A 25,873-nucleotide genomic window follows, 5' to 3' on the forward strand; every position below is an offset into this window, starting at 1 on the left:
GACTACTCAAATGTTGAAGTAGTTAACAACAATAACATAAAACCTGACTTACTGGGCAGAGAATACTGAATACATTTCTGCAAGAAATTAATCATTTCCACAAGGAAGTCCATACTCTTCAACAGTAACTGCAGCAACTTCCAATGGCGTTTTTCCTATTGTTTTTTAGCTTCCCTTCCATCCCATTGTTTCCCATAGTTACCCAAGAATACTTTTAAAACCTCAATTATTACACCATCTGTCATTTTATTTAAAACAAAAATTCATTCAATATAAATCAATACCTAATTCCTTTGCATAATATCAAGAAAGCAATAGTCTCAAATCTTTATAAAATCGAGTCAAGTGAAAAGAGGAACCTGAGAGGATTAGAGGACCAGATTGGGGCTGAAGGGTCAAGTGAGTGAAGATTGCCACCAGGGACAAGAATGTCTTCTAATAAACCATATTCATCAAAAATCCATTCGTTGGAATTTTCAAGGGAAACCAGATCCTCCGCATGCTGTTGCGCAGAAGTAAAGAAAACAAAAGAAGAAAAGAGAGAGAGAGAGATTACAGAGATGTGGAACGAGTAATTTGATTGATTTGGAGAAATACCTCGTATCTTTGGATTGGCGAGACCTATTTGGGGTCTTCAAAAAATGCTTTAGATAATGATGTTGTCCGGCAATGAAGCCTTCAAACTTGAGATGGGTGGTGTTGTCTGGTAGTGAAGCCCTCAAACCTTGTGAATCACCAGATTCGGGAAAGAAAGTGAGATCGGCGAAGAAGCAGGTTTGGGTAAACGGCGGGAATGATAAAATAGGTGAAGGAAAAAAATGAAAAAGGGTTAAAGGGGTTTGGGACTTAGAAACGCAAAACTTGCAGCGTTTGTAAATATACATGTCATTAAAGTATAGATAAATTACGGTTTTTATTGAAAAAACGTCATTAAAATATGAATCTGTTGCAACATTTTTTTGAAAACGCCATTATATATGTGTCAAATTATGGTGTTTGTTTTAAAGTGCAATTAAAGTACGAATATTTAGCGGCGTTTATTAAAAATGTTACTAAAATACGAGCTTATAGCGGCGTTTGCTTAAACATACCACTAAAATATGAGTTTTTAGCGACGTTTGTTTAAAAACGCCGTTAAAATTACGAGATTGTGGCGTTTTAGTGGCGGTTGCAATCAAAACACCGTAATAAGCACCGCTACATACTTGTTTCACTGTAGTTTATGGGTGACACATGTTGCTGCATGATTGGAACTGCCAAGTAAACTAGAACAAGAGCCTAATGACACGTGTTTCAATCACCACATGACACATCATTTCCTAGACCCAAAATGCCACTGACATTAGATGAGGAAGCAATTTACTTGGGGGACATCGACACACAGAGAGAAATGAAAGGTATTTGTTTAGAGTCACCGACAGATCCACACTAGGTTTAGGTCTCTTAAAATTCAATTTTTTAAAATTTTTATTTATATTTATTATGAAATCTTATTGTGCTCATATTATATATAAATTTATGTTATTAATAAATGCATGTATATCTTAAAAAATATTTATAGATCCGTTACTATTTTGAGTTAAAATAAATTGGGCATTTTGAGAAAAGAGTTTGAGGGGATTAAGGTTTAGAGGAATCTTCTTTTGAGAATGAACTGTGAATTGTGATCTTCCATTATCCCCAAGCAATATCATGTGGCTAATGGTAGAGTTATTTTTTGTGGTTTTAGATTTTTTTTAAAGTGCTTTGACTATATTTTGTTATGGTGATTGTCTAGGCACCCTTCACTTTTACTTTTCCATATATAGCTTCATTCCAATTTCTAAATTCCTTTTTTTTACTAATATCTATGTCAGTTGGTAGAGCACAAAGTTCTTAACCTTGAGGTCGTGGGATCGAGTCCCACGGAGGGCATTTCATAATTCGGAGGTCTCTTACGAAAGCTGCTCTCAACTTGGTGTTGAGGGTAGCCTACTATCTTACCTCCCCCTTATCTCATACATATGGAAAAAGGGACAACCAGCCTATGTCCATATTTAAAATTATATAATCCCGAATGATTAAATTAAATTTATTTATTTATTAAAATACAATATATTTTATTATTGTATCTAATATTTATAAATGTCACGTATATATAATAATTTCAAAAAAAAAATCTAAGTAACCATGACACAAAAGATCCAAACTAATCCCTTAATATTAAATGGTTGGATTTGATGTTTTATAATTCCATTTTCACTTGCGGGGTCCATAATCAAAATGGGTATGACCGGATAGAGAATTAAACAAAAGTTAATAATATTTTTTAATAGTTTAGGAGGATTATAAGATAATATAATATATATTTATATTTTTTAATTAATTAAAAATGCATGTACAACTTGAACACGTAATTATTCAAATTCAAAACCTCTAAAAATAATATTCTTTTTTTTAAATTATTTAAACCACTTGAATTGATGGATTTGAAAAAATTAACAGTTAAATTTTATTAATCTCCCATCCAAGCCGCCCTACCAATTAAATGGTTGGGATGTAGATGTTAGTGGGTAACATGTGATAGCATGGAGAAAGGAGGGTCCATTGAAATTTCGAAGGGATTTTTCTTTCTTTTTCTTTGAAAGAATCTTGGCAAAATTGCCAAATCCAATCACCTTGTTTTTTTCATGAGAACTTATTTGACTGGCATACAATACTTTTTAATCACCCGTTGTGTTAATTAATTGAATTATTAAAGATATTCATGTTGTAACACCTTATATGGCTTCAAATCTCAATATTTATCTTGAAAATATGAACCTTTGTATTTAATCAAAAGAATATGATTAAACAACTAATATATGATAAATAAAAAAATTGGGTCCCCTTAACTACACATCAATCACATTTACAAAATTCCCTTAATCTTTACTTAGACAAATAATGTAATACCCCTTAGTCTATTTGAAAATTAGGTTAGAAATATCACTTCGAACGATAAAAATAAAAAATTAACAAAAAAAAAATTAATTAATTAGAGTTACAATCAAATTATTTCGTCTAAAATTACAACTCGATTTAAATTTGAAACTTTTTCGACTCGAGTTTATGAAATTACAACTCGAAATCAATTCGAGTCAAGTTTTTTCAAGTCGAAAAAATTGGTTTTTCGAGTCGAGTCGTGTTTTGCTCACCCCTAGACACACCCAGAATACGAGTCTAAAATTTTCCTCTAAGTTTAACCAGAAAGAAAATCTGTCTAAATTGAATTTTGGGGACTCAATTGGCCTTTATTTGAAAATGAATTGATTAAATGGTTAAATTGAAAGATTAGTGACTTAATTGAAAGAAATAAAAATATTATGGACTGGATTGTAAGGTGTATAAAACCTAAACCCTAGAAAGTTAGGGGCTTATCTCACAATTTTCTCAATTTCTCGAGGCTATACAAACGTCTTTTGTCCTAAAAAAAATCCATTTTTTTCTATTATCTTTTTCAAAACCCTAGTGTTCTACTCCTTTTCAAGTGTCGCATACCTCCCCCTGTTTTGGCATATCTAATTTCGTCTGTACTTTATTCACTCCAAGCCTAGTAAAATGAGTGAGGAGTGAGGCTATTACAAGTTGGGCCATCACTTTTATGTAATTTAAAAGTTTGGGGCAGGCACCAGTAACAGTACTGGCCCATTCTGTTTTCTGTCATGCAGATTTCAAACCGGATAGAGTTAGATCTCGGTAATATTAAACGCACACAACATATAATATGAGTTTGTTTAATTGTACAAAATCTTATATAATGGTTTTTTTAAAAGTTTATTATATAAAAATAAAAACTAAAAACACACTCATTCAATAATATTAATTATCATTTATAACTAGGATATTTTAGATAATTTTAACTAAATTAATATTTAATTAAATGGTAACATTAATTGATTCGCTGCTTTAAATATAAATAATTCGTGTGCAATGTATTATGCTCTTGGAGAAGACGAGAAAAAGAGCTGTCTTTTGGGTAATGGAAATATACATGTTTCTTATACAAGTGGCCATAAACTAAATAAAGCCTAAAGGAAAAGTGCTTTTGATTTCACTTGCAATATTAATATATATCCATATGCACACACATTTTCACCAAGAAAAGGGTGGAGAAGATATTTGAAAGAGAAAGAAGGAAAGGAATAAAGGGAAATGGTATAATTAGGAAGTGGATGATGATCGACTAAAAAAAATACATGAGCTTGGGCATATGCAAGTGGCATGCTCCCACATATCTAAAACTTGTGTTGTGAAATCAACTTTAAATCTATACGTATGTTTTGATTGTCTCCCCCTCCAATATGAGGCCAGGAAACTCCATAGCCTACAAGTTTAGAGAGGGATGAAAGTACTATTTTATATTAGACTATCTAACTTATAAAATTTTAGAGATGATTAGGATAAATTATCATTAAATTATATAAAAATTTAAAATTTCAAGAAAACGACAACCATGAATCGCAACTGTGGGTTTAGAAACTCCCCCCGAGAGCCTCCCAGTTTCCACTACTTTATTTTGGTGTTTTTGATCTTTATTTCCTCACCTTGACATAAAGATTCGGCACCATCTCTTTGTTCGCTTCCATTGGTTCTTCATTTTCACCCTCACATTGCACGTCCAAAGGTTGCCAATATCTGCAGTGGTTCTTTTAATTGTAACCCAGTTTTTGGTTCACTTTTTATCTTCCCTTTTCAACCAATTAAAAGATCTATCTCTTTTGTAGGCCACCAGTTTACACACTTCTTCACTTTCACCCCATTTCTCTTGTCCATATGGATTACGTATCTACTTTTTCTTTTGCCTTCTTCACCATTATTATTCATATACATTTACGATATTTCAAATATGTATTTATGATTTTTTTTAAAAAGGGTTAAATATATATGGCTTAAAATTATCCATTTCCAACACTTTAATATTCGAAGTTGTATATAGTTGAACTTATTGAATGGGTTCGGTGATAAAATAAATTGTTATTCTCTTTAAAAAAATCCGATTTAAACAATTATATCTATAAATTCATCATTAATACTATTCATTAAAATAAAATGTTTCAAAGTGTTACGTGATGTGTTAGGAAAGTATCACGTGGTAAAATAATTATTTCATATAAAAATAAAAATATTATCTAATATATATACACCAGCATTAGCTGTGCATCAAAGTTCAAAGTTTTAAATATACATTTGATACTTGAATTAAACATTTTCTTCTAAGTTGGTATCTAAATAATTTTTTACTCTCAAGTTGGTAAGTGAACTTTAATTCCATTCATTATTTTGGTATTTCTAATAAATTCTTACAAATTTTATTTTTTATTTAAAAATATTAATATGTGATATAATCTTATATTTTTATATCATTAAAAATTAATATTATCAATAAAAATATTAAAATAATGTGTGAAAATAAATTTCAGTTAATAATTTTGTTAGATAACATTTTTTTATATAACATATGTGCATGCGTACTTTTGGAATAAATAGACAACCCACTTATACATATATTCGCTATGTAAACTAGCAGCCGGTTTTGGCCAAAAAAAAAAGTTGAATCTAGGGATGATTTTATGTGGTTTATACACTTCTCTTTGATATTCCCTTTGTCGCCATACACAAAATTATAGAATTTAAGTCTCAGAATCGACATATTTCTCTCTCTCCGATGATATCCAGAGTAGATAGGTAGCCACATTCACAACATTATATATATGTTGTTTCCCCTAGACGGTATATGCCACACAACAATGGGTGGAACCTCAAGCAGTGTTCATTTCCATGACATTCCCGATGTTGTTCTCGCTACCATATTCTCCTTAGTTACCGATACTCGCACTCGCAATGCCATGTCCCTTGTGTGTCCCAAATGGTACTTGCTTGAGCGTTCCACTCGCAAATCCCTCACCCTCCGCGGCAACGTCCGCGATCTCTTCCTCCTCCGACTTGCTTTCGAGCTGTCACTGATCTTGACCTCTCTTTGCTATCTCCATGGGGACACCCTCTTCTTGATTCCTCCCCAAACCCACTCCTTCTCGCTCAACTCCTTCGTCATGCATTTCCATCGGTTGTTCTCTCATTGTTTATATCCGTAACCCTTCGACTCTCCATCTTTTAGCTCCACAATGGCCTGACTTACGACATATCAAGCTCATACGTTGGCACCAACGTTTGCCGATGCTACCTCACGGGACCGAGTTTATCACACTTTTCGAGCATTGTCGTTTGCTTTCCTCACTCGATGTTTCGCATTTTCATTGCTGGACCGAGGATCTTCCACTGCCATTGAAGCGTACCCTACACTTGCAGCCTCTCTTTCTCATCTTAATATCCTCAAACATTCCTCAGCTGAGGGATTCAAGTCCCATGAGCTTTTAGCCATTACTGCATCCTGCCCAAACCTCCGTGAATTGCTTGCAACATGTATGTTCGACCACCGATTCGTGGGATTTGTCGGCGATCAAACTCTGCTGGCTCTAGCAGCGAACTGTCCTTCTTTCTGTACTTCACCTTGTGGATGCTACTTCTTTGTCCAACGTTTTCCCCGATTCCAACAATGAGGGTTACACATCTGAAGATGCAAGTATCACACATGCTATACTCGGTGATGTATTCGCCAGATTGCCGCTACTCGAAGTATTGGTTCTCGATGTTTGCCACAATGTTGGGGACGCTTGGCCAGCGTTGGAGTTGCTTAATTCCAGGTGCCCCAGGCTTAAATCATTAAAGCTGGGACAGTTCCATGGAATCTGCAGAGGCATTGATTCTCGACCAGATGGGATCGCCCTATGCCAAGGGTTAGAATCTTTGTTGATCAAGAATTCAGCCGATTTAACCGACAACTCTTTGGAAGCCATTTCTCTTGGCTGCCCGAGACTTTCCAAGTTTGAGGTTCAAGGATGTAAGAAAATCACAGTAAAAGGGATTGGAAATTCACTCATGTTCTCAGGAAAACTTTGGTCGATGTCAAAATTCTTTCTGCAAAAACCTCAATGCAGCTTCATCATTGCAGGCAATCGAACCGATTCGGGACCGGATCGAGCGACTCCACTAGATTGCGTGTGGGACAGTGTGGACAATTCAGGAAACCACACAGGGAGTTCCAGGGAAGAAACAAGGTTGAAAAAGAAAAGCAAGTCCCTCCATGTCGGATCCAGAACATGGTCTAAACTACACCATCTTTCCCTCTGGATTGCTGTAGGTGAATTGCTCACTCCATTATCCATGGCCGGTTTAGATGATTGTCCATCACTCGAAGAGATCGAAATAAAGATCGAAGGCGATTGCAGGGATCCACGTAGGCCTTGTAACAACTCATTGGGTCTGCGTTTCTTGTCCGGTTATCCTAGTCTTTCGAGATGCTTCTGGACTGCAGTAGAGTTATCGGCTATGGTCTCACGGCTCCACCGGGGTACACAGATTTGAGCCTGTGGGAGCGGTTTTTCCTCAGCGGAATCGAGAATTTGAATCTAATTGAGCTAAACTATTGGCCAGCACATGACATGGATGTGAACCAGAGAAGCCTATTTCTTCCTGCAGCTGCTTTGCTATCCCAGTGTGGGAGCCTAAGGAAACTCTTCATCCATGGAACTGCTAATGAACACTTCATGATGTTTCTGCTGAGAATCCCAACGCTGAGAGATGTTCAACTTAGAGAAGATTATTACCCGGCACCGGAGAATGACACGACCACCGAGATGAGAGTCGGATCCTGCCGTCGATTCGAGGATGCGCTTAATAGCATCAACCGTCACGGTCCTGATTAGAAGAACTATACGCAGACTCGTCGAATAAACTACAACGCTTAATCATTATTACTCAGACTTTATGATGAAAGCAAGATATGCATGTATTAAAGTTTGTACCGATAGGATTGATTTAAGTGGTAAGCGATTTAATATTATTTAAATAAGTTTCAAATTCGATGTCTTGTATATATAAAAATTCTCGTTAGAATACTCACTTATCAAAACTATGTATGTAATATGGGTCAATCATAATTAATCAAGATAAAACCTTTAAAAATTAGAGGACAACAAAAAAAATTATCATGTTTTAAAAAATATGTGTATAACATGAGTCAGTAGTTTATAAAAGAATTATTACATGGTATGAAAATCTTTTAAAAAATATAAATGGAGATTTTTTTATTTATTTAAAATATTTTATGTTCAATGTTTTTTTTCCTTGCAAAGAGGAAGGGTAAACCTTGAACATATGTGGTTAAAGTGCTGAGTGGACCATGATAAAAGCGTGTGCAAGCCTCGTTGATCCTGTGGGATTCCATCTCACAATGAGGATAGGGCATATTCTATTCCAACGGCACTTCTATCATTTCGGCATCATACACTGCGCCATGGAGAAGGATTTGTTCTATCCTACTTATAGTCGAACCCTTTTTTTGGGTTGGTTCGAATATGTTGTGAGTCTTAAAAAAGAACTCGTTATATGGTTAGAGTTGTGATCGGTCGTTTTGATTAGTGTCATAAAGATTTTTCATGCCAATGTTGGATTTGAAAAACATTGTAAAAATATGAGTCGTCGTCGATCATTTTCAAGTGAGATTAGACCACATAAAAACGGATAATTTTAATAAAAAAATTAATTTTACTAAAATATTGATTTTGGTCTACGGAATCAGAAAACGAGTTCGGGATTCGATTACGTGTGCAGAAGGATTAACACCTCCACAAAGCCTAAAATTGATCCCTAATTTATTATCCATTGTTTTAAAATTGGATATTACGAGTTCAGAATTTTATTTAATTTATGATCCCTTATATATGTTTATCATTAGTCCTAAAAATAAGATGTTAGTAATAACATATATGATTAATAATTATAAATAATAAAAACAAATAACCCTAAAAATAATCAAATTAATTAATTAATTTACATATTAGGATTAAATTACCAAAAAAAAAAAAGAACTTATAACGACCAAAATAAAAATTAATATGTAAAATAAGACTACGAATTCAGAAGTTAAAATGACCAAAATAACAATCAATTAAAATATAAAGAACTAAATCAAAATATGCACAAAGGCGGACAATTTATCCAAAAATAGAGAATGACAAAGATCGGCCAAACATATGAGTCACAAGCCAAGTACCTCCAAAATGACGACCTTTTGGGGTTCTAAATAGGCATCCCAAATTGGCACCGTTTTCACAACTTTTTTCTTTCTTTTGTCCTTCTCGCGCTAACATTTTATTATATAAATTCCATAAGCTGGCCAGCCTTGTTGCCGCTAGTCGCTATCGGCTAACCAACATTCACTTTTTAAATCGAATTTTAATTAATATTATTTTAGTGAATCATATTTTAATATTAAATAATATTAAAAGCCTCTTATTGATTTTAACAAAATCATAACCGACTTTCACTAAAGTGATAATTCCAATTTTTCACCCAAATACTCCTCACTTTTCTCTCAAATTCTCTCGTCACTTTTCATCAAAACTCTTCCTATTTTCTTCATTCTTTCCAAGGCTTTGTTCCAAGTTACTTCATCTGCCTTGACATTTAGATAGTTGTTATTTTTCCTTTAAAGATCGAAAAAATTCCTCATTTGCAATGCTTCAAATTCAATAGAATGTTATGTGCGAAATTGGGTTTATTTCAAGATTTTATTTTGAATTATTTAGAGTAAAATTTCTCTTTTACCTTATGAAAGATTAGTTTATTATGATAATTTGATACATGGCTTATAAGTACAAAAAGTGTTGATTATTAGTTCAAGAGATTTCATGTTGATTTTGGATGTCTAAATTGGGCATTGTTCATAATTTTGGGGTTTTGATTTTGATTAATTGAGTTAGATTTTTTTGTTGAATCTGATAATAGAACGTTGATTTTTCTTAATTTTCTTAATTATATATTTATGTGTTGGAAAATATTTATTAGAGATCGGTATTAGATTGGATAGGGAATCGCCAAATTGAATATTGTTTCACATATTTGATTATATAAATTCAGAATGTTGTTTGGTAGTGACTTGGAGAGAATTTTTGGTAGTGTTGAAATTCTAGATGGCTGCCATTCTAGATGGCAGCCGGTTGAATTCAAAAATAGGGGCTGTTGTGTTTTGTTGAATTTGGGCAAGGGTAAATCACACATTTAGTCATTGTACTTTAGGGTATTTTCAAAGATTAGTCCCTAAGTTTCAACTATAAACACCCTAGCTCATTTAGCTTCAAAATCATCCCAAAATCTTCCAGTTCTCTCTCAAGTGTGTTTTGTAAACACTTGTAATTTTTCTCTTCAGTAAAAGATCTGCAGCAGTCCGGAGACGTAAGCACAATTGGCTGAACTCCGTTATCAATTTTTCGGGTATTATTTTCCGCTTTTATTTCGTATTCTCACTAATCTGGCTATAGGGAAATTACTTGTTCTCGTTATATTTCCTAACAACTGGTATCATGAGCTTTTGGTTGTGAATTTTGCCAATTTTTCTGCGGGGTTACTATTCACGTGAATAGTGAATTTCGTGAATAGTGAAATTTTGTCGGCGATACGAATTTGTCGACGGAGGTGTTCAAATACACGGCGGTTCGCAGAAATTGTCAAAAACGATTCAAAGAAACCAGATTCGAGTGGGAGCAATGGCTGCAGACGAAGGGAATGTGAAAATTGAAAAGTTCGATGGTGTGGACTTTGGCTTTTGGAAGATGCAGATCGAAGATTTTCTGTACCAGAAAAATCTATATCAACCCCTCTCAGGAAAGCAACCAGAGGGCATGAAGGATGAAGATTGGGCTCTTCTCGACAGACAAGCCCTCGGAGTTATCCGACTGACGTTATCCCGCAATGTTGCTTTCAACATAGCAAAGGAAAAGACCACGGCGGGTCTTATGGCAGCTCTCTCCAGTATGTATGAGAAGCCATCGGCCTCAAACAAAGTTCATTTGATGAGGCGATTATTTAATTTGCGGATGACGGAAGGGGCATCGATGGCACAACACCTAAATGAACTCAACACAATCACAACCCAGTTGAGTTCAGTGGAAATTGAATTCGATGATGAAGTTCGAGCTTTAATTCTCTTATCATCTTTACCAGACAGTTGGAATGCTACTGTTACAGCAGTCAGCAGTTCGTCGGGAAACAACAAATTAAAATTCGACGATGTTCGGGATCTGGTACTGAGCGAAGAAATTCGACGGAGAGAATCGGGTGAAGCATCAACCTCATCAGCCTTGCACACGGAGTCCAGAGGGAGAACTTCAGAAAGGAATTCAAATCGTGGCAGATCGAAATCCAGAAGGGGAAAATCAAGAACATGAAATAAAGATTTTACCTGTTATAATTGCGGCAAGAAGGGTCACTTTAAAAGAGACTGTCGAGCACTGAAGAAAGATACCAGCGCACAAGGATCTGCCAACATGACAGAGGAGACAGGTGATGCCATGATTCTAAGCGTCAACAGTCCGATTGAATCATGGATCTTGGATTCAGGGGCATCTTTCCACTCCACGTCATGCCAAGAAATCATGGAGAACTATGTCAGTGGTGATTTTGGGAAGGTTCGTCTTGCTGATGATGAAACCTTGAAGATCGTCGGAAAAGGAGACATCCGACTAAAGCTGCCAAACCAGACCACCTGGAAGCTGACAGGAGTGAGACATATTTCTGGTCTCAAAAGAAATTTGATTTCTGTAGGACAGCTTGATGGAGAAGGATACAGTACAACCTTTTCAGGCTGTGAATGGAAGATTACCAAAGGAGCACTCGTCATTGCTCGTGGTAAGAAGACTGATACTCTCTATGTAACCTCAAATTTAGAGAATATCATTGCAGTAGCAGATGCTGATGGAAAATCAAACCTATGGCACCAAAGGCTTGGCCATATGAGCGAGAAAGGAATAAAGATACTTCTGTCAAAAGGGAAGTTGCCGGATCTAAAGAATGTAGATGTCGGACTATGCGAGGATTGCATATTTGGCAAACAAAAGAAAGTCAGTTTTGCAAAGATTGGCAAGACACCCAAGGCAGAAAGGTTAGAATTGGTTCATACTGATGTATGTGGACCATCCCCAGTTCCATCTCTTGCAGGCTCACTATATTATGTCACCTTCATCGATGATTCAACAAGGAAGGTGTGGGTTTATTTTCTGAAGAAGAAATCAGAAGTCTTCGATATCTTCAGAAAATGGAAGGCCATGGTGGAAAATGAGACTGGTTTGAAAGTCAAGCGGTTGAGGTCTGACAATGGAGGAGAGTACAGAGACAGTAGATTCAGAGATTTCTGCGCAAACAATGTGATCAAGATGGAGACAACAGTTCCCAAGACACCGCAACATAATGGTGTAGCAGAGCGCATGAACAGAACTCTGAATGAACGTGCCAGAAGTATGAGGATACATGCCGGCTTGCCCAAATTTCTATGGGCTGAAGCAATCAACACTGCAGCTTACTTGATCAACCGTGGGCCCTCAGTTCCTTTGGATGGCAGAATACCAGAGGAAGTTTGGAGCAAGAAAGAAATAACCTTTCACACTTAAGAGTGTTTGGTTGTATTTCTTATGTACACATAGACTCTGCTGAAAGAAGTAAGTTTGATGCTAAGTCCAACAAATGTGCCTTTGTTGGTTATGGCGGTGATGAGTTCGGTTACCGGTTTTGGGACTATGAAAATCGGAAGATCATCAGAAGCAGAGATGTCATTTTCAATGAGAATGTGATGTACAAAGACATGTCAATTGTAGAATCAAGTAGTTCAAATACCAAAGCTGAAACAAAGGAATTTGCTGAGTTTAAGGAGATTCCTGGAAATGATGTTCAAATCAATCCTGAAGCAGTTCAAGAAGAACCAAGCACACCAGAACTGAGACGCTCCTCCAGAATTCCTAAACCAACCCAACGGTATTCTCCTTCTTTGCACTACTTGTTGCTAACTGACAATGGTGAACCAGAGTGCTATGATGAAGCAATGCAAGTGGAGGATTCAGTCAAGTGGGAGTCTTCCATGAAAGATGAGATGGACTCGCTTATGTCAATCAGACATGGGAATTAGCTGAATTACCACAAGGCAAGAAGCGCTCCATAACAAGTGGATTTACAGGATCAAAGAAGAGCACGATGGGAGCAAACGCTACAAAGCAAGATTGGTAGTCAAAGGTTTTCAGCAAAAAGAAGGTATTGACTACAATGAAATTTTCTCTCCAGTCGTAAACTGTCTACAATCAGACTGGTGTTGAAAATTGTAGCTGCAGAGAATTTACATCTTGAGCAGTTAGATGTAAAGACAGCTTTTCTTCATGGTGATTTGGAGGAAGAAATCTATATGAGGCAGCCAGAAGGCTTCATCGAGGCAGGCAAGAAAAACCTGGTATGCAGGTTGAAGAAGAGTTTGTATGGTTTAAAACAAGCTTCTAGACAGTGGTACAAGAAGTTCGATAGTTTCATGGGTAGCAGTGGTTTTACCAGATGTCAAGCAGATCATTGTTGCTACATCAAGAGGTTCGACAATAGCTTCATTATTTTATTGTTGTACGTTGATGACATGCTCGTTGCAGGCTCAAACATGCAAGAGATCATAAACTTGAAGCAAAAATTGTCGAAGCAATTTGTAATGAAAGATCTGGGCGCTACAAAGCAGATTCTTGGGATGAGGATCAAGAGAGACACAAAGTCGGGGACTTTGATGTTATCACAGGCTGAGTACATCAACAAAGTACTCTCCAGATTCAACATGCAAGATTCTAAACCAGTAAGTACACCTTTAGGTGTTCATTTTAAACTCTCCAAAGAACAGTCACCAAAGACGGAGGAAGAACGTGCACACATGGTGAAGGTGTCATATGCCTCAGCAATTGGAAGTCTGATGTATGCCATGGTTTGTACCAGACCAGATATTGCTCAAGCAGTGGGAGCTGTTAGCAGGTACATGAATAATCCGGGCAAGGTACACTGGGAAGCAGTCAAATGGATCCTCAGATATCTACGGGTACTACAAACAAAGCACTTTGTTTCAAAGGTGGAGATACGATACTGACAGGCTATGTAGATGCTGACTTAGCCGGAAATGTCGACATCAGAAGAAGCACTACAGGGTATGTTTATACTCTAGGAGGAACTGCAGTGAGTTGGGTTTCTCAACTACAGAAGATAGTTGCTCTCTCCACAACCGAAGCAGAATATGTCGCTGTTACGGAAGCCAGCAAGGAGATGGTTTTGGCTCCAAAGTTTCTTGGAAGAGTTAGGCAAGAAAAAAAAAATGTCTTGTATTGCGACAGTCAAAGTGCTATCCATCTAGCGAAGAATCCGTCTTTTCATTCCAGGACAAAGCATATACAATTGCGATATCATTTTCCGGTCTCTTCTGGAAGATGGGATTTTGAAACTTGAAAAGATTAGTGGAGCTCAAAATCCGGCAGACATGTTGACAAAGACGGTGACAACGGACAAACTGAAGTTGTGTTCAGCTTCAGTTGGCATGTTAGAATAAAAGACCAGAAATACTGCTGCATCGATCAAGGTGTGAAGACAGATTAAAATCAGTCTTCAAGTGGGAGATTGTTGAAATTCTAGATGGCTGCCATTCTAGATGGCAGCCGGTTGAATTTAAAAAATAGGGGCTGTTGTGTTTTGTTGAATTTGGGCAAGGGTAAATCACACATTTAGTCATTGTACTTTAGGGTATTTTCAAAGATTAGTCCCTAAGTTTCAACTATAAATACCCTAGCTCATTTAGCTTCAAAATCATCCCAAAATCTTCCAGTTCTCTCTCAAGTGTGTTTTGTAAACACTTGTAATTTTTCTCTTCAGTAAAAGATCTGCAGCAGTCCGGAGACGTAAGCACAATTGGCTGAACTCCGTTATCAATTTTTCGGGTATTATTTTCCGCTTTTATTTCGTATTCTCACTAATCTGGCTATAGGGAAATTACTTGTTCTCGTTATATTTCCTAACAGGTAGAAACCTGCCGGTATGTGTGCATTTTGTTGTATCCTTGAAGCTCTTAATCCATCGGGAGCTTCAAGTAGCAAGGCAAAGGGGAAAGAAGTCGTTCATTGTCGATTGTAGCGGTGAGGGTATGGTATAATTGTGGGTCATCGCTATCCTTGGAATTACCTAGGTACTTAGGAATAGGCTAACCCCTTATACTAAGTGTAATTGGTGCATCTTAAACCGGTCTTGAAATAAATGATAAAACACTTGAATCTATTGGCTATTGAATTCTTTTGGAACCATTGGATATAGTGGCATGCCACAAGATTTCGAGTATACTTAGGTACATGGGTATTCTTTTGGAACTTTGACTAGATAGAGTTTAGCAACTCATGAAGAAATAGAAAATCTAAAAAACGAAAAGAATGAGAGAGATGTTATTCTTCTCCTCTCTTAAGATCCTTTTGACTTATCCTAATCCTATTAAAAAAACATAGATAAGAGTTTAAATTGAAGATTATATTTTTTTTGGCTTATCCTGGTCCTAATTTTTTTTTTAAAAAAAAAGAGAGAGATAAGAGTTTCAATGGAAGTAGGAATGTCATCCGTCATTTTCCAAGTGTCCAAACTTTATCAAAATCCACAATTTTAGTTCATATGTAATACAAAATAATGCATGAATGCATATGCATCGACATAGCTTTCAATATCATGGTAAAGAACACTAAAGTCCATGCATGGATGAGTGAAGAATATATATATTTGTGAAATCACAAACCTTCCAAAGGTTGAGAACTCTATCTTATTCAAAACTGGTTTACGAGGGGGGAAAAGGATTGAAAATGACAAAGAAACACTAATCTTTATAAATTGGCTGTAGGGACAAGTACTTAGAAAGATCTAACTTGGTGTGGGTTTACTTTTTACATTGCCAGATCCTTAATTAAGTACTCACCCTCCTTCCGCCTTGGCGTGGGTAATTTTCTCTTGTTTTGCTTGGTTGTGGTGGGTAAATATTGAGGTTATGAAAGTGAAAGGTGTGTGCTACTTTCCTTGGGGCCTTTGTAATGGCTCGTTGTCGTCGTTTTCGTCGTTTCAGCTTCAATTGCAGTTCTTTGGCTTAGTCTTAACTGAAGATCCGGCAACCACTCCCTGTCTTGCACCTTTTTATCTTGCTTCAACTGCAACCATGAAAACAAAGGAATTATTTCAAAAGCAACACTCACAGTGCATTTTAAAAAATATTAATTTAAATCTATTTGTTAAATTATTATTTTAAATCTAAAAATTATTAAGTTAAATAATTAACGGAGTTAAAACGATGTTGTTTTAAAAAACAATAAGATTTTCACTAAAATGACGTCGTTTTGCATCTATAAAACAATTTATTTGACAATGTTGTTAGTGAAAAAATGATTGAGTGACAAAAAAAACTCAATGTATTAAATTCAGTGATAAAATTGAAAAGATTTAAAGTATAGTGAGTGAGATAGGAGAGAAAATAAAGTACAATGAAGAAATTAAATATTTTTAGTTAAATATCTTTTTGATTTTTTTTGAAAATTATCATTAAGGTTTAAGTTTTTAAAATATTTTATTAAATCCTAATTTTTTAGAAAAATAAATTAAATCTTAAAATTTTTTTTTTTGAAAATTTTGATTTTGAGCATATAAAATTTTTAAATAAACCATTCAAACTATGTTGCCATGACAAGTCAGTGTACATATGTATGTATGATAATCAGGCTCGTCTATTTATATGTGCACTATATGACATGTTATGGGGTCTCTAAACTTGGGTTCCTCGCATTAATATCATTAAGGTTTGTCCATATATAATTTTGTGTCATAATGTTATTTTCGTTTAAAATGAAAATAAACTTTTCGTTTAGTTCTTGGAAAAATGACAGATAAAGTTGCAAACGAATACTATGTCTTTAATTGTTTTGTATGATGAATTTTGATAATAAGATCTAGTATATCCCTCATAATTTTAAATTTAATAAATTATTTTTTATTATGAAATATTTTAGGGACCTCATTTTAAAGAGTAGCATTGGGTCTATCTATCTATTGAGATAAGCCTGATAATCATAATATCTAAAATATATAGTAATTTAAATTTTCTAAATGATGACTGTCGCAACCTATCCTCCTCACGTCCATACCTGATTCTACCTTTAAACTATCATCTATAAGAATCCTATAGTCAAAAGTCCAGCAAGAGTTGTTACCTGGAGCAAAAACCGGGCCTCAAACTCTGCTCTCCAGCTATCGTATTTGCTCACGGAATCGTGCTTGTCCGGAACCATTTTCTTGTTTCCCTCGGTTGCCCATGTGGGGTAGCGTCTGCCATCCGAGCCTGGTCTTTTGCAAAGAGATTGCGAGAAAATGTCAGCAACGTTGCCCAGCTTGTTCATATTTCCATTAAAGCACCCCCATCTATCACCCATCATTTCAAAAGGATGCCACTTCTTCCCTTCAAGTGATCGCCCGGTTCTCATCGCTCCGATTCCCATGCTTGTATCCGTTGCATGAATCCGGTCACCAGCTTTGCTCACGAAAGAGTTTGGCGCTTGGTGCCTATACAAAATCAAATTTAACTTCTTAATTAGCAAGTAATGTTAAGCAAGATTAGGGTTCAAAACTTGACGTTGTGAATGAAGAAAATTAGGTTGGAAATATCGTTCCATGTTAGGTTTTTACAGTATCTGATCTAAATTAGTTTATGAATGGAATAAACCGAAAAATGTATGTGACGCTCATGCATTAGAAGTTGAGAAACTTGTAGGATCATAACCTGGGGAAGGTGGGTTTGAAATATGATGGTGGATGGTAGAGGGAAGATTCTCTGGCTAAAACGAATCCACCATTCTCCATTCTGAAATGCAAATGGGGAGTTGAGGACTGCTGCAACATGCTTTGGAATTCATCCCTCCCTTGAATTGATCTACTTCTTTGGCTCAAAACTGCACAATAAGTGCAAAGCTTCATGATTTGTATTTGAATATATAATACTAACTTAGATTAACATCAATAGTTATGGAATTCATTGAGAAAAAAATATTTAACAAATGTCATATTTACGATAAATATTGACGAAATTTGTTAAAGATGAAATCTTACAAATTTTCACAATTTTTTCAATAATTTCAACTAATGTTAACATTTTTACGTCATTAAGTGGATAACATACGATACTTATTATAGCTATGAGCCTATGAGATATGTTAAAAATTTAGTCTAACCTTTCTCATAATCGTCTTTCTTAGTAAATTTTCATTTTTTTACCTCAGTAAATTCTTTACCCTATAACTTCCCAGTATCCCACAGAATTCTTGACTACTTAATCGAAAAATAATTTTTAACTACTAAAATAATTACTTATATTTAATATTTTTTATTATTTAACATCTAACTTCATCCTCTTTTATTAACCCCAAGTGACATAGTAGTTGTCACATTCTAAATTTTAAAAATTTATTGTAAATTTAAGATAAAGCTGGTCAATCTATGGTTTCTAAAGTGAGTTATGAAGTTATGTACTTAACCTATTAATAAAAATTTTATTTCATTTTCTAATTTTATCTCCTAATTAAACCCACCTTATATATGATTCAATAAATTTAATCATCTATTATCCAATTATTTATTAATTATACCTAAGTTGATAGAATAATGATAAAAAGATTACTATTGAAAATGAAAAATAAGTAATGTATAAGATCAAATGATTGTAGTAAATCACATAGGAAAAAGAAACTCACCTTGCCCAACTTCATCTAGTCTCTTACTTCGATACATCTGAACACAAGAATATTAAAACTTTTTTGAATAATGGATCAAAAAAGATTCAAGTAACCATTTGAAATATCAATAATAATAAAATGTTATGTTCTTATTACCTGCAAGTGGCTTTTTACATGGGCGATGCTAAGTCCCTTCACATTCATCAATTGAAGAACTAACTTCGGAGTTGCTCCTGCAACAACAAAAATTACAGTAAAAAAACCTTAAACCCCTCAAAATCATAAGAATTTAATATACAAGTATATATATATATGAGGTATAGAACGAGAAGATTAATGGTAGGAAATAGAAGATATTCAAACTTCAAAAAAAAAAATCTCAACTATTTATTTACACTCATCCAATAATACTAATATTTGAACATACTCTCTTGTCCGCCAAGCCTTTCAACAGCATGCACGAAAGAGAGATGAAGATCCGGAGTCCATCGAAGCCGAGGCAATTTCGACCTAATGTATTGCCGTACGTTCTTCTGTCGTTGCCGGAACTACCTTCGGTTTTCTTCTCAATCTCATCATCCACGCCTTCTTTTCCATCAATGTTGTAATAATAATCATCTTTGCTGTTAGCTTCTTCATTCAAGTCAAAGGATGAACATTTCTGGGAAGAAATGACCATCGCAGAAGATAAATTCTGAGCTTGTTGATCACTGCAGCCAACCCTCTTTTCTTCATCTTCCATCTCCATTCTGAGAGAAATGAATATATATATATATTTACCATATTAACCTACCAATTCCAGCATTAATGTAAAAGTTGTACGATGCAATAAAATTAGTTTTATGAAATAAATTTCCCCTTTAGTAAACAAACAACAATGGCTGGAAAAAAAGTTAAAATTGAAAGCAAATATTAAAGATTTGTCAGTATTTTCATCAACATATTCCCACAAAGTACAAATTGGCAAAGGAAATTCTTACCGTAGAGAGTTTAGATTTATTTGTCTTCAGGACACTAATCTTAGTTTTACATTATGGGTTTTGTCTTAAATTAATGAAAAATTAAGACAATAACCCTACACCGAACAAGACGTTGAAATTGTTTTAAAACGCAATAATTGGGAATCCCCAACATTTGTTGTGGGTTTAAAAGGTTTCAACTGCAACCATTTTCACTTGTCATGGAAACATTAACCATTAGCAAAAACATCATCATCCACCTATGTAAATGGATGTAGTTTCAAATTTAATGAGTTTTTTTTTTCTCTGCAAAACTTTGACAAATCAGAACATTAAACAAGTTCTCTCTATTACAATAAAACAACATTAATGCATGACAGGAAAGAAAAATGGGCATACTTGCATATTGGTCTCAACTAGGTCTAGTGAGGCAGTAAACCAACATAAATTATACATTGTGTAGGTAAGGAAAGAATACATAACATCAATGGAGTTTGGATCCGATCTAATACTTATCGTGTAAGAATAAAATTAAGCAAAGAAGAAGATGAAGAAGAAGAAGAAAACTGTGTTTTTCAGTTGTGCATAAACATGAACTATATAGAGTTCTTTATCGATGTTATGATAAACCCTTTCCAGAATTCTTGTCAAGAATCACTTTTATATATATCTATATATCTCAACTTCATGATTTGATGGAAAAGAATATAAAGCAATCAGTAGACACAGAACAATAAGAAATCAATTAACACAGAGAAATCAAGGGTTTTTTCTTCTTCTTCTTCTTCTTCTTCTTTGTTCTCAAAGATACAAATCATTGATGCTGGAGATTGCTGAAGCCTATATTCCTTCCATGCTGTTGATCATCAAAATTGCAGAGAACGATGTGTGTGTGTGTGTGTATGTCTATATAGAGAGAGGCTTCAACTTGGCCTTCCCTTTAAACTGATGATCAAGAAAGAGAAAAAAAAAGAAGAAAATGGTGGGTAAGGTTTTTCAATTTGCTCTGAGGATTATATGTAATTCATTGAACCATGAAATTGAAATCCAAAAAAAAAAGAGAATAATCAACGATGGTTTGGAAAAAAAGTTAAAATTGAAAGCAAATATTAAAAGATTTGTCAGTATTTTCATCAAACATATTCCCACAAAGTACAAATTGGCAAAGGAAATTCTTACCGTAGAGAGTTTAGATTTATTTGTCTTCAGGACACTAATCTTAGTTTTACATTATGGGTTTTGTCTTAAATTAATGAAAAATTAAGACAATAACCCTACACCGAACAAGACGTTGAAATTGTTTTAAAACGCAATAATTGGGAATCCCCAACATTTGTTGTGGGTTTAAAAGGTTTCAACTGCAACCAATTTCTCTTGTCATGGAAACATTAACCATTAGCAAAAACATCATCATCCACCTATGTAAATGGATGTAGTTTCAAATTTAATGAGTTTTTTTTTTCTCTGCAAAACTTTGACAAATCAGAACATTAAACAAGTTCTCTCTATTACAATAAAACAACATTAATGCATGACAGGAAAGAAAAATGGGCATACTTGCATATCGGTCTCAACTAGGTCTAGTGAGGCAGTAAAACCAACATAAATTATACATTGTGTAGGTAAGGAAAGAATACATAACATCAATGGAGTTTGGATCCGATCTAATACTTATCGTGTAAGAATAAAATTAAAGCAAAAGAAGAAGATGAAGAAGAAGAAGAAAACTGTGTTTTTCAGTTGTGCATAAACATGAACTATATAGAGTTCTTTATCGATGTTATGATAAACCCTTTCCAGAATTCTTGTCAAGAATCACTTTTATATATATATCTATATATCTCAACTTCATGATTTGATGGAAAAGAATATAAAGCAATCAGTAGACACAGAACAATAAGAAATCAATTAACACAGAGAAATCAAGGGTTTTTTCTTCTTCTTCTTCTTCTTCTTCTTTGTTCTCAAAGATACAAATCATTGATGCTGGAGATTGCTGAAGCCTATATTCCTTCCATGCTGTTGATCATCAAAATTGCAGAGAACGATGTGTGTGTGTGTGTGTATGTCTATATAGAGAGAGGCTTCAACTTGGCCTTCCCTTTAAACTGATGATCAAGAAAGAGAAAAAAAAAGAAGAAAATGGTGGGTAAGGTTTTTCAATTTGCTCTGAGGATTATATGTAATTCATTGAACCATGAAATTGAAATCCAAAAAAAAAAGAGAATAATCAACGATGGTTTGGAAAAAAAGTTAAAATTGAAAGCAAATATTAAAAGATTTGTCAGTATTTTCATCAAACATATTCCCACAAAGTACAAATTGGCAAAGGAAATTCTTACCGTAGAGAGTTTAGATTTATTTGTCTTCAGGACACTAATCTTAGTTTTACATTATGGGTTTTGTCTTAAATTAATGAAAAATTAAGACAATAACCCTACACCGAACAAGACGTTGAAATTGTTTTAAAACGCAATAATTGGGAATCCCCAACATTTGTTGTGGGTTTAAAAGGTTTCAACTGCAACCAATTTCTCTTGTCATGGAAACATTAACCATTAGCAAAAACATCATCATCCACCTATGTAAATGGATGTAGTTTCAAATTTAATGAGTTTTTTTTTTCTCTGCAAAACTTTGACAAATCAGAACATTAAACAAGTTCTCTCTATTACAATAAAACAACATTAATGCATGACAGGAAAGAAAAATGGGCATACTTGCATATCGGTCTCAACTAGGTCTAGTGAGGCAGTAAAACCAACATAAATTATACATTGTGTAGGTAAGGAAAGAATACATAACATCAATGGAGTTTGGATCCGATCTAATACTTATCGTGTAAGAATAAAATTAAAGCAAAAGAAGAAGATGAAGAAGAAGAAGAAAACTGTGTTTTTCAGTTGTGCATAAACATGAACTATATAGAGTTCTTTATCGATGTTATGATAAACCCTTTCCAGAATTCTTGTCAAGAATCACTTTTATATATATATCTATATATCTCAACTTCATGATTTGATGGAAAAGAATATAAAGCAATCAGTAGACACAGAACAATAAGAAATCAATTAACACAGAGAAATCAAGGGTTTTTTCTTCTTCTTCTTCTTCTTCTTTGTTCTCAAAGATACAAACCATTGATGCTGGAGATTGCTGAAGCCTATATTCCTTCCATGCTGTTGATCATCAAAATTGCAGAGAACGATGTGTGTGTGTGTGTGTATGTCTATATAGAGAGAGGCTTCAACTTGGCCTTCCCTTTAAACTGATGATCAAGAAAGAGAAAGAAAAAGAAGAAAATGGTGGGTAAGGTTTTTCAATTTGCTCTGAGGATTATATGTAATTTGGTTTTCATTGAACCATGAAATTGAAATCCAAAAAAAAAAAGAGAATAATCAACGATGGTTTGGAATATTATGAGATACAGATGCACTGTTGCATACATCATGTGGCCATTCACTCTTTTATTTCTCATATTATTTTCATGAATAATGAATTCTCCATCGACAGTTGTCTTCCTTTTAAAAAAAATCTAAAACCTCTTTTTCTCTTTTATTTTGGTGAATAAATTAATTGTTTGACACTTTGTTGTTAAGGGCTTAAGGTTTTTGAGTGTTAAATGTTAATTCAAGTATAATGTTGATTAACATTATGGGATAATTGTAGGGTTCGTTTTCTTCATCAAAACCATCAATTTCTTCCTACCTAAACAAAGACTTTTCGTTCAGAAAGAAAAATAAAAATGTTTCTTAAAGTAGCATATTTTTGTCTTGTCCCCATGTCCAGAGTCTTAATTTTCAGTGCAAATCTAACATATATTATTGCTATGATTTTGACAATAGATTTTAGGTAGAAAATATTTTTTTAGTTTTACATGGATTTAAGATCGTTAGATGAGTGAAAATAGAATGTTGAAATTAATAGTATGAACTAAGAATATATTTACTAGAAAAAAAATAAGAAGTTAATTTTATCCCTCTACTTTCACTCATCAAACGATCCTAAATTTATATAAAACTAAAATATTTTTACATTATTAAATAAATCCTAATCAATATATATATATATAGTTTCATTTGTTTTCTAATAGGAAAAGAAAAATATACATAAATATTGATTTAAAAACATATATTGTTTTTACTTATCTTTTAAAGTTGATTTAATATAATTATTGAAAAAACTATTTTTAATCGAATATTTTTTAAATAGACTCAATTTAATTTGTGGGTATCCAAAGTTTAAAAAGTTAATGAAATAATTCATGTTAATTAATTAACCTAGCATCTTAACATATGATTTATTTTTTTAACTAGAGGTTTAAATTTTACCGATAATCTTATTTTTTTATATTTGAACAAAGAAAGTCAAAATAATATAAACATCTATTTGCTACCCGCAATAATTCTTATAAGGATGGCTTATATTTTCACTTGAATTATACTTTGAAGTGTTTTAAACCTACTTACTAGGCAATAGCTTAAATTTTAATTTTGCCACAAAGTGAAATAACTAAATCTGTGACTGCAAAATATTTATTGGTAAGGGTACCTTACCAAAATATTTATCGGTAAGGGTACCAGCAGGTATACCTTACCACAATCCAATTGTTTTTCAATGTCATAATTAAAAAAAAATCGTACAATGCAGAGCTAAGTGGAGAATATGTTTCAGGGGATTATTAACAAGATTGAAATTACTAAATATAATTGGTGTTAGATTCAAACAACTACATCTATTGAATATATGTGTTATCAATAATTTAAAAATATTTTGAATTTATATTATTTTATAATTACATCATACTATTAAAAAATTACTAAATATAGTTACAACTACACAACCGAAAATCTTGAGTGACTTAAAATTTAAAGCATTTTTTTATTCTTTTATATGAAGGGAGCTATATTTTAAATTAGGTATCATTTATTAAAAATAATTGAATAATCAATCGAATAAATTTTTGGGATATTTTTATGTACTATTTTTTTAATTTTATAAATGAAGTTAGATGTAACTGTACTTTATATATATTAATTTTGATGATATAAAAAATTCTAACAGAGTTATTGAGTGATATTAGTGGTTAAAGAGAATATTATTTTTCTTGAAGTCTTAAATTTGAGCAACTACGTTTTCATAGTGTGTATGCGTTATTAATGATTAAGTAAGATTAATAATAAATATTATCTTATAATCACCCTAAACTATTAAAAAATATATTAAATCACAACTAATACGAGCAAGAAACTCATCACAATTAGTAAAATTATTTATTTTATGTCAACTAATTACTGATGACAAATGAATTATGTTATTTAAATTTTTATTGATATTAAAGTTTGAGTTTGAACTCATTGAATGATTTCATGGTAGTTATGTTGAACGACAGCCTTAATATACGGTTAAGGAAATGTGTTACCGGAAATGTCAATATTTTTTTAACATTTCCGGCAAAGCGCTATCTAAAACATTATTTTTTTACCGAAAATATTATTTTTGCTTCCTAATTCTAGTAGAAAAAATTAACATTTTAGGTAGCGCCCAATATTAACATTTATGGTAGAAAAATAATGTTTGGGTTTACCGGAAATATTAAACATTTTAGGTGGCTCTAAATATTAACATTTTCAGTAGAAAAAAATAATGTTTTGGGTACCGTTTTACCGAAAATTTTAAAAAAATATTAATATTTTCGATAACGCCTTTCTTTAATCGTATATTAAGGCTGTTGTACCTTAGACATCCCGTGATTTCAGTAGTAAAATAGAATATTATTTTGTGTGCTTTAAAAATTTATCAATTCTTTAATTACATAAAAGTTAAAAAAATAATATTAATATACAAAATTTTAATCTATTTATTTATTTACATTTCTTTAATATTATATTTATATGTGGACCTCACACTATATAAATCTACTCTATCACTATGTGTATACGTACATGTTTGATGTTAATGAAATTCCAGAGTAAAACTCATTAATGAGAAAGGTTGAAATAGAATTTTACAAGCAAAAGCTCGTAAGAGAACTCATAAGCAGCGGGACATATGAAGCGAGACTGTCCGAAGTTGAAAAAGCAGACCGATGAGAAGCGTGATGGCTTATCAAAGTCTGTGAACGTGGTCGAGGATGATACTTCTGATTGCAGTGAGGGTGATATGCTTTCTATTTCAACGACACAATTGACGGATGCTTGGATTCTTGATTCTGGATGTTCTTATCACATCACGCCAAATAGGGAATGGTTT

At 33.6% G+C, this 25,873-nt stretch overlaps 2 pseudogenes; one reads left to right on the top strand and one right to left on the bottom strand.

Moving 5' to 3' along the window:
- The first annotated feature begins 5,687 nt into the window (after positions 1 to 5,687).
- On the top strand, positions 5,688 to 7,831 carry LOC120147350 (annotated as a pseudogene).
- Positions 7,832 to 15,935: 8,104 nt separating this feature from the next.
- On the bottom strand, positions 15,936 to 19,359 carry LOC120147308 (annotated as a pseudogene).
- Between the last annotated feature and the right edge of the window lie 6,514 nt (positions 19,360 to 25,873).

Source organism: Hibiscus syriacus, unplaced genomic scaffold (genome assembly GCF_006381635.1).
Source record: "Hibiscus syriacus cultivar Baekdansim isolate YM2019G1 unplaced genomic scaffold, ASM638163v2 tig00110937_pilon, whole genome shotgun sequence".
Classification (NCBI taxonomy): Eukaryota; Viridiplantae; Streptophyta; class Magnoliopsida; order Malvales; family Malvaceae; genus Hibiscus; species Hibiscus syriacus.